Source organism: Pholcus phalangioides, unplaced genomic scaffold (genome assembly GCF_987345545.1).
Source record: "Pholcus phalangioides strain wild (caught in Gottingen) unplaced genomic scaffold, Ppha-v1.0 ptg000012l_1, whole genome shotgun sequence".
Lineage (NCBI taxonomy): Eukaryota > Metazoa > Arthropoda > Arachnida > Araneae > Pholcidae > Pholcus > Pholcus phalangioides.
Window position 1 is genome coordinate 10,179,120 of NW_028301605.1, and position 10,671 is coordinate 10,189,790.

The 10,671-nt window shown below is 35.5% G+C and overlaps 1 pseudogene across 1 annotated transcript; it reads left to right on the plus strand.

Annotated features, from left to right (window-relative positions):
- The first annotated feature begins 5,577 nt into the window (after window positions 1-5,577).
- On the plus strand, window positions 5,578-9,535 carry LOC149079516 (gastric triacylglycerol lipase pseudogene; annotated as a pseudogene). The gene has a single exon (XR_016193672.1). The product of XR_016193672.1 is annotated as a gastric triacylglycerol lipase pseudogene (transcript).
- Window positions 9,536-10,671: the final 1,136 nt, after the last annotated feature.

Genomic DNA, 10,671 nt, shown 5'->3' on the forward strand with positions numbered 1-10,671 from the left:
GTTATCACTTAGCTATTTCATGAAAGGTGCCATCAATTATGTGATTATTGAAAATATTGAGGATTGAGAGAGAATGTGCGTGGTGTTGATGGATTCAATATGTTGATGATATTGGAGATCGAAAATGTTAATGATATTAATGGATTCAAAATGTTCATGATGCTGATGAATTCAGAGTGTTTATGATATTGATAAACTATAAATTCTAATGGGATTTGAGGATTCAAAATGTTCATGATATTCATGGATTGAAAATTTTCATGGTTTTGATTGATTGAAAATTTTCATGGTTTTGATGGATTGAAAATGTTTATGGCATTGATGGCTGGAAAATGTTAATGATATTCATAGATTGAAAATATTGATTATTTTAGTATTTTTTCCTTTTCATACTCGCATAAAAAGCTACGAATCTTTAAAAAACTAATCTTAATGCATCGGATTTTGAAAATATTTACTTCTACTGGAGAAAAAATATCGAACAATAATTTGCTGAACTTTATAATCTTCATTCATAAATTTTTTTGTCCTTTCAAAGTATAATTCGCGGATTATACGCGGGAAAACATGGCAGTTGAAGTGTTTTTTTGTTAACATATGGTCTCACACCAGTAATGGACAAATCCATTGTCCGATATGCCTTGGGTGTGTGAAATTTTCCCTCGGACATTTCTCTTTCTTTTTTTTCGACCACAAGGCCAATGCGGGCTGGTTTTCGTCGGCCCGTGATCTCCGGCATGCAAAAAATCCAAAATATAGAGGAAAAATCAGAAATGCAAATAATATTTACATAATGAATATTGAAAAAAACGTATTATATATGTTTTCACTATTCATTATTTAAATTCTTCAGTAAATATTTTCCGTGAATAGATGGCAACACATTTGTTTGAATGTGTGGGAAGAAAATATGAAAAGGAAAATTTTGTTCAGTCACACTATAAAAGTTTCATGAAATTTCTTTTATTCAGCACATTCGTTTTTGAATGCGTGGGAAAAATTTGCTGCAAAGAGAAAACAAGCAATGTTTTTCAGGTATGTGAAGTATTGATTCGGGCGTTTATTTTCGCAAGTTGGATTCCCGGACATGAATGTAAATATTTTCAGATTTGTCCAGCCCTGTCTCACACCTCTTTTATACATTCCCTGTAATTAAACTTATAATTGAACATAGATTGTAGATTTCGAATGTTGTGTAATGTGAGACTTTTCTGAACACTGTTCAAGAAAGTAGTCAATACTTTCGCTAAGTATTGTGATTTCGTATGATTACTGTAAATTGTGCATCATCCTTCAATTGTAAATAATGTAAACTGTGCATCATCCTTCAATTGTAAATAATGTAAACTGTGCATCATCCTTCAATTGTAAATAATGTAAACTGTGCATCATCCTTCAATTGTAAATAATGTAAACTGTGCATCATCCTTCAATTGTAAATAATGTAAACTGTGCATCATCCTTCAATTGTAAATAATGTAAACTGTGCATCATCCTTCAATTGTAAATAATGTAAACTGTGCATCATCCTTCAATTGTAAATAATGTAAACTGTGCGTCATCCTTCAATTGTAAATAATGTAAACTGTGCGTCATCCTTCAATTGTAAATAATGTAAACTGTGCATCATCCTTCAATTGTAAATAATGTAAACTGTGCATCATCCTTCAATTGTAAATAATGTAAACTGTGCATCGTCCTTCAATTGTAAATACTGTCATTATCATTTCTACTTGTACAAAAATGAATGTAAAGACACGTAATAAAGCATTTCTTTTTTCTCTTCAAATTTTTTATTTTGTGTTTTTTTCTGCATGAAGTAGGTTGTATGAAAATGTTTTTATATAGTAAAAAAAAGAACGTCTTATGCCGGGATTACACTGAAAAAGTTTTATAAAAGTTAATTTATAAAACTTGAAAAATGCAACCAATAAGGGCATCGGCTGCATTTGCTCGAATGTAACCGGTAACGTTATTGGTTCAATTTTTAAAGTTTTATAAATGTGTGTGGTGCAAACTTTTATTAAACTTTTATAGAGTAATCTCGGCCTTATATACTTGGCACATGCAAGTTTGAACGATTGAAGGGTTTTGAGATTGGACAATTGAGCGAATATGCATTACTGCAATCTCAAAGCATGGTTAGATAACACGAATTTAGCACTTTCCAGGTGATCAAATACAAAGCTTGTCAGTTTCGTACATTTCTCAAGAGCAGAAACTGATTTAGTTTTCTTTTGCCACCAGAGGGCTATACAGGGTGTCCCTGAATTCATGGGCTAAACTTTAAGGGAAGGTTAAATACACATATAAGCTAGGTCTACACTGGTGCGTTTTTTCTGCGTCAATGCGCTTTTCCCTGGCACACCTGTCATCAAGCGTGTCGTAAATCACTCAGGCGTCACTCAAACTTGTTGAAAGTCGGCCATTTTTTAAGAGGCATTCCTTTTCCTTCTGCTCCACCAGGTGTGGATTTTCGTTCAATTTCCCTTTCCTTTTCATTCAGTGTTTTTTTCATAAGTTTTTCTCGATTTTGATGTCATCCAAAAAAACTTTGATACTTTTGGAGACTTCAGGTCACGTTGTGCATTACGTGATATTATTGAAGGTAAATTTAAATTAACGGTAATTATAATTGCAAAATTATAAATTAAATTATTGCCTTGAAAATTATTTTTTTTGGTAGAATTTCATATTAAAATGCTGGTCGATTTCGTGGAATTTAATTTGAGAGTATGTAAAAAGTTTACATAATTACACTCTGCAGCAGACATATTCAACCTGCTGCTCGCGGGCACTGTGGTGCTTCCAGAGTGCTTGATGCTCGTGTCCGATTTCGTGTTTGCGAGTACTTGATTGATGTCCCAATTTGAACACTTTGTACAAATTTTATTCAACGATTAAAACCATCCTGATTTCAAGCAATCGAATGCCAAACTTGATAAGGGTGCACCCTTTTTGATGATGGGAACACGCATTGTGCTTGCGACTAGAAAAAAGGTGCCTCAAAGAACGTTATATAAAAAAGGGGTGGGATGGGAAAAAATTCATGTTTGCACAATGCCCGAGGAACAGGCTGTGCCCTTCAGCGCACTAATAAGCTTTGCTATTTTCTTAAAAACTGTACAGTTTTATGCAGATTTTATTTTCATGAACATTATTAGAGCTGCAACCAGGAGCGTACGCAGGACCAACCTTTCGAGTGGCACACCGAGTTTAGAGATGAGCGCACAAGAAATCTTTTCCAGAGAAATTGTCTGTTGCTGACTGTCGAATGTACGGTATTTCAAGTTTAAAAATTGATTGAAATAACATACAAAATAATTTTCTTTTGATATTCTGATTTGTGCGCGAAAATATTTTAAATCTTTGATCATCTTGGGGGGAAACCACGGGTCAACATATTCTGCTACTTTTTATTATTATGAAAAATAATTTAATTTGGAAATTTGAAGTTTTTCTCGTCTATTACCACCATAGGCGAAATTACGGGGGGGGGGGCATTGCACCCCCTCCTCAGCATCAAAGGTGAAGTCGACTGATCTAATGCATATATGTATAGATGAATTGTCATCATCATCATCGTGCCCCCCCCTCCCCCAGCAATAATGACCGTGACCCCCAGATTTCCAAGTCTATCTCAGCCTATGATTACCACGGATTTAGTGCCTTGGTGTATGAATAAACACTTGAGAAAAATAATGCTGCGCTGACTACAATTTTGAACGAAAAAAATAATTTAAATACGTTTGAGATTACGACTTAGCAAAATAGAAGCATACAGGTTTCTTAATTTCTTTGACTCGACTATATTCGGGTAAAGTTGACGAACGACTTCATTTAATTTCCAATTTATTCCGAATTTGAGCAATTTTGAATGATTTCGTCTATATATTCCGTCTTTTATAGAGGAATTTTCCCTCACATATTTTCACATTAAAATCTGGAAATTGCGTCCACTGCGACAGTTGCATTGGCATCTGAATTGAACGGTTTAGCCGTATAGGTGTAGACAGGAAAAAGGCACGCCACTTGAGGCATGCGATAGAGTTCAGAAGAAACGAGTTTGAAAGTCGAAAGAAGACGCACTAGTGAGGATATAGTTATAAAGAAGCATTTTTTTTTATAGCAATGTTGGGCCCGAAATGAAAAATGTTGGTGGAAAAGCACGAAATGCTGAGGAAGCTTTACATTACAGTACTGAATAATTACAGTAAGTGCTCGAATGCGCCACCACCAACATCGATACAGGCCTGGCAGCGTCTAGCAAGTCATTGGCGTACCCTTTCGAAGATGCCAGGTGTTTCACCAACAGTTGCTGCAGTGACTGAAAGTTTTGCAATGAGGTGCTCACCAAAAAAAAGCTTCTTTATGTGTATTTTACCTTCCCTTGGCCCATGAGTTCAGCGACACCCTGTAGATTTTTTTCATTCCTTTACCCATTCTAGTCTACTTTCCTCCACCACTCATTCCTCAAATTTTCCGCCACAACTGTTGTGGCGTTGTATTTGTATAGTATTTGTATTTTTTATTATTATTTTCTCATTAGTGCATTATGCAGCATTTTGGTGAATTGTACATGGGTGATTTCATTTTTGTGTCCATTATAATATAAATTTATTGCATAATATGTATATGTGTGTGTGTATATGTGTATGTATATATATATATATATATATTTTTTTTCTTTTACTCTATTGATTTTACCGATCAACTCTATTGCATAGAGTAACATTTTGATGAAGCTTGGCTGAGATCTTTGTGCATTTTACTATTCTGATGGTAGCATTTATCGGACTGTATGGTTTTTTTTTCTATTAACTTACAAGCACTTCACATCTACACAAACACGCACAAACTTATCTATAACTCCCTTCATAGCTAGCAAGAGCAGTCTGTAAGTCGCCAGGCAGCCCCTTTGGACTGGGCAGCGACGAGAAAAATTAAATTCTGTCTGTCTGTCTGTATATATAAAAAATGCATGTCTAATCTAGCAGCAGCATCGCGTACAACTTCTGTAATAATGAGATGCTCGTCGTCCATTATGAAAGCTCTCGTCAAGATAATGATCATTTCGCACTACGAAGGTTAGCGTAAAGGTCCGCGGGTTCGAATCCAGCCTAAGACATCAGAAACAAGTTATTTACCTACTAAGCCTGAGGCGACCGCCGGTAGATGGTGTCTTCATTCCCCACTCTACTCTACGAATTGGAAATTGACGTATGGTGATATATGAATGGAGTTGGCGTTGCAGTAAAGTAGAAATCAGCATCCAAAAAGCTATAAGAACACTAATTATATTTATAATTATATATATATATATATTTTTAAGGAAGCTTTTTCATCGCTGTGTTATCATTCATCAATCATGCAGAAATAAAAACGTCATATACTATCATATTTCACTTATTTCCACTATTTTATCTATTAAAACTGGTATTGCTTATATTTCGTCTGCTCGTGTCACGGATTGTGTCAAAGTTGGAACTTCCTATCTAATTCTAATCGCATTGGAGACAACAGATAACATTATCTTTCATGGGATATTTCAAAGTCTTACCCCGATTGTTGCTCACATTTTGCTCTTCTGATTCTAATACACAATTTACTATCGAATACGCAGCCTCATGCAGATATTAATTCCTCTGTTGCTGGTAATCCTGTGCACCCACGCTTACGGATCACGCCTGCAGGAGAAACAAAGGCGCTACGAATTTTTTGACTACGATCCCGACTCTCGTAGCAACGTGTCGCAACTGATTTCGAGTAAGGGCTATCCAGTCGAGGATTTCGAAGTACAGACGGGCGATGGATTCCTCCTATCGGTCCAACATATCGTGCACGGAAGGTTATCCGGTCCTGGCAACAAAGGCGTCGTCTTGCTGCAACACGGCTTGCTTTCCAGCTCTGCCGACTGGGTGATGAACTTCGACAAACAGAGTCTGGGTTTCATACTAGCCGATGCCGGTTACGATGTCTGGCTCAGTAATACGAGAGGTAACGTGTACTCCTACAAGCACACTAAGTTATCACCCACTTCAGCTGATTACTGGAATTTCAGTTTCCAAGAGATGTCTGAGTATGACTTACCGGCTGTTATCGACTTTGTACTCGCCAAGACTGGACAAGGACAGCTTTCGTACATTGGCCATTCCCAGGGAACGACATCGGCGTTCGCAATGCTTTCGGAAAACCCGGCCTACAACAAGAAGATGAAGAGAATGATAGCCCTGGCACCGGTCGCACACGTCGGATACATCAGCACTCTCATCAAGTACATTGCGCCTCTGACCGATGAAATGGACCTTTTCACCAGCCTCATCGGATATAACGAGTTCGCTCCTTCGAACACCCTGATGAGTTATTTACTCGAAAGGTTATGTGAGAGTCCTATCAAAAGGATATGCGAGGATGTCATGTTCTTGACCGTGGGGACCGACGTGGCTGGATTGAATGAAACTCGTCTCGGTGTTTATATTGCCCATACCCCAGCAGGTGCATCCGTCAAGAGTATCTTTCATTATGGGCAGTTGGTGAATTCGAAGAAATTCCGGAAATTCGATTACGGCGAGAATGAGAACATGCGCAGGTATGGTAAACCCACACCTCCTGAATATCCACTGGGAAAAATAACCACCCCCGTCCATTTGATATGGTCCCGGAACGACTTGCTGGCTGATCCCGTCGACGTTGGGATATTGATAAACTCGTTGACGTCCATGGCATCGGAGAAGTGTGTGCAAGATCCTTTATTCAACCACATTGACTTCGTTTGGGGACTCGGTGCTAGGCAGTACGTATACCCTGATGTACTGGCGATCCTGGCTGGAAAATGATTCGTCTATCAGCCATTTTCAAACGATAGCTGAGCAGTATTTTGAACTTAATGGATTCAAATCAAAGAGTTTTCTGTAGACAAAATGAGTTGCTATCGATCAGGATATTTGTGAAAGAAAGAAAAGTAAATATTTCAATTTTATTCATTATCTTTTGTGACCGAGCAATTTCATGATTGGCTAAATGTGTTTTAAGGAGAGATAATTTGTATCGATGTACAGAATGTCTACCTAAATAATTAAAGTATTACAATGTCGTAATACTGTAATTATTTAGATAGACATGTATTATAATATAAAACTACTAAGTTATTAATAAAAAAAAGTACTTTAATAACTGGATCAAAGATGAACTCAACGGAGGTACGCCAACAATAGATATCAAAATAATAATGGGTTCACAATAGTTTCTCGAACAACACAGCAGCAGGATATCTGATTCTACGGCGATACTTTGAGAAAAATTTGGTCCTGAAGCAATATTACAATAACAATTTATTCAATGAACTACAACAGAAAGGGGGTATTTGTTCCAAAGAAACAGTTCCATATAACACTATATTCTCAAAACAGATTCCATACATAAACCATTCAGAAATATAATGATACAGATAGAACGAAAAACAAACACAGCAAATACTCTATTCAATTCTTAAACATTAAATAATCGGGTAGTGTAATAGTTTTTATTTTTTATTTTCAGCCAACGAACTCAATAAAATTTATATTGCTACAGATATAATTCTATATTGTACCTAAAAGTATATATACATTACATTGATAACAATGAGCTTTGAACAACATCTTTCAAAATCTGTTGTTAACCAGAAGATACTGCAGAAAAGTTCGCGACGAAAAATGAGTTGTATGCAAACCTACCAGCAATGATTCATTGTCGATTCCATCTAGACAAAAAAAACAACGTTTCAGCAAACAAACTTTTGTTAACACTAATGATAAACACAACAAACGTTGAATGGCAACATCATATAATCCTTATTCACGTAAACACACGACACCTTTCATTTCAACAAAGCTTTCTACAAAAACCAAAATCCATCAACAAAGAAAGAGAAAAAGTAAATAAAAGAGATAAGGCTTCAAGAATCCCTATGTAAATAATCCTCGAAAGCATACCTAGTATTTTTTTTTTTAAATACAACATGATAGTATTATCCAAATGTTTCCGATAATACTCCAAAAATAAATATTTCCCCCTGAAAGTAAACAAAACAACAACACAAAATAATCCGAAGTATTTCCATCAAAAACATTTAAAAACTCTTATGGGACAGTATATTACGAAAGCAATATTTCTGCAATATCCTTGCATCCGATGCAGAAAAAAAGGAAATAAAAGAGATAGAACCATTCATTTTTCAAATAGAATTCCATATATATTTCATTAAAAAATGAAAAAAGAGAGACACAAAATTCACGAAATGAAAGAAAAATACAATTTTGAAGAATAAATACAAAATGTATTATATACTGTACAATTTCTCAATTGATTTTTCTTAGGCGTCCTGGAAAAAGAAGGAAAAAAAACAATATCAGAAAGAATAAAATAGGGGATTTTTTCATTTTTATTTTATTCTTATGTTATGAAAAGAAAAAAAGAAAAATGGAAGGTAAAGAGAAATGACAGCTTCGTTTCCTTTTCCGCTTTCCACGACGGATGAGAAATTGATAGGAAAATGATAAAAATGATCCTGTGAAATCGTTTTCCTGTAGACGAGATCAAGGGAAAAAAAATCATTTTTCTCCCGTTTTTTCTTGGAATTTTTTCATTTTTTTTATATCCGTTTCACATCTTGTTTGGAGAGAGAAATCTTGAATTTTTTCCCGCGAAAAAATCTATTTTCTAAATAAAAAAAGAAAATTTTATATGGAATAGGCGTAGATGAGATCCAAAAGCTAATAAACTATGGCCTGGCAATGAAGAAAATTGCAATGTAAGCCTAAGAAAATAAAACAAGTTTCTTTTAGAAAATTTATAACAATTTCTATGTTACAAAAATTTGATAATACAGATTGATTATAGCACCTGTAATGTTGGAATTGGTAAAATAATTTTTTGAATAATTAACTTATGTCCATGATTATGGCACATGGCTATAGGCAATAAAGGTTGCACAACACCCTGCCCGCGGGCCACATGTGCCCCGTCAAGGGGTTCCACCCGTCTCGCGAAAGGCGTTGCGGTAAAAAGTTACTATAAAAACAACAAACACACAAAAATGCACAGACTGACTATTTTCTTCATAGAAATCCCAGAACCTTATTGAAATAACTCTTTGGTATTCGCATCATTAAATTTTTCATAGAGCATTTCAAATTTGTATTTTAGTTCTACTAAATTATAGTAGTGCATTGCTATATACTCTAATTCTAATTGGCTTCTCCAACAAAATTTTAAAAAAGTCGCTTCTACAGGAACGCTACTTAAATACGTAATTACAGTGGCTAAAAACCGGATCTGTGCGGAAGTTGACCGAAACACCAAAAAACAAGTACAGGGAACCTGTAAAAGTGAAAACATGTTTTGAATCGGCAAAAATTTGATTCTGTCAAATATATACAGTATCTGTCTTATATTAAAAAATGAATATAGAAGAAAATTGAACGCAGTTCCGTGAGTTTGTATTTATCCTCTTTTGAGCCAAATTTTTCAAGACTTTGGAATTCAATACAGTTTTAAATACCACATTAACACATTAATAAATTTTTTTTCTAATCTTTGTGTTAATTCATTTGCTTACTTCAAAAATGAGACTGTGTAATGCAAAAATTAAACCATTTAATTTAAACTCAACATATATCTTTTTTAGAGAAGTTTTCATAATCTGTAATGAGTGAAACAGATTGGGACGGGGGGGGGGGGGTCACTGCAGGATTCTGGGCCGGGAGTACGCGAAAAGGAACCAAGCCAGCTGGGGTACGCGGACTGGAAAAGATTAGGGACCGCTGGTTTTACTCTTCTATTGTGTGTGTGTTTTCGCTTCCCTTTCTCTAATGTGCGGGTTAGGTTAAGACAAGGCTACTGTATTTGTTGCCGATTCGTCAAATAGAGAGCATCTGAATTTCTTGCCAATTCGCTTGTAAGCGAAGGGGTTAAGACTTTATGCAACTATACCTGTAAAGCCATCTCTTGTATATAGTCGAATACCGTTTTAACGAATACTGTTACAGCGAAAATTTCGTTTTAATGAATACTGTTACAGCGAAAGTCTCGTTTCAACAAAAACCTATGTAATCCCCCAGATAAGTTTACATAGGAACAATGCAAAAACCTGGAATTCCTTCATAACGAAATTTCGTTATAACGCAGTGATTTCCCCGGTCTATTGGAGTTCGTTAAAACGGTATTCGACTGATAATTCTACACACGATAAGATATAAATACGTATAGATAAATTCATAAAATAGGACAGAAATATATGCATATGCAAGTAGCGACATAATTCAAGACTGGGTAGAGCAAAAATAACGTGGATATAGTGTTAACGGGGTGGGGGGGGGGGGTTTCACTGAAGTTCCCGTGCCGTAAAGTAGCAGTAATCCGCATCCAAAAAGCTACAGAGAACACTAATTATTTTTAAGGAAGCTTTTCATCGCAGCTCTGCGTTATCGATCATCAATCATGCAGAAATAAAAACGTCATAGACTATCATATTTTGCTTATTTCCACCATTTTATCTGTTAAAACTGTTATTTTTTATGATTCTCTCTCTGCTCCTCTCACGTATTGTGTCAAAGTAGGAACTTTCTATCTAACTTTAATCGCATTGAGGACAACAGATAAGATTATCTTTCCATGGGATATTTCAAGGTC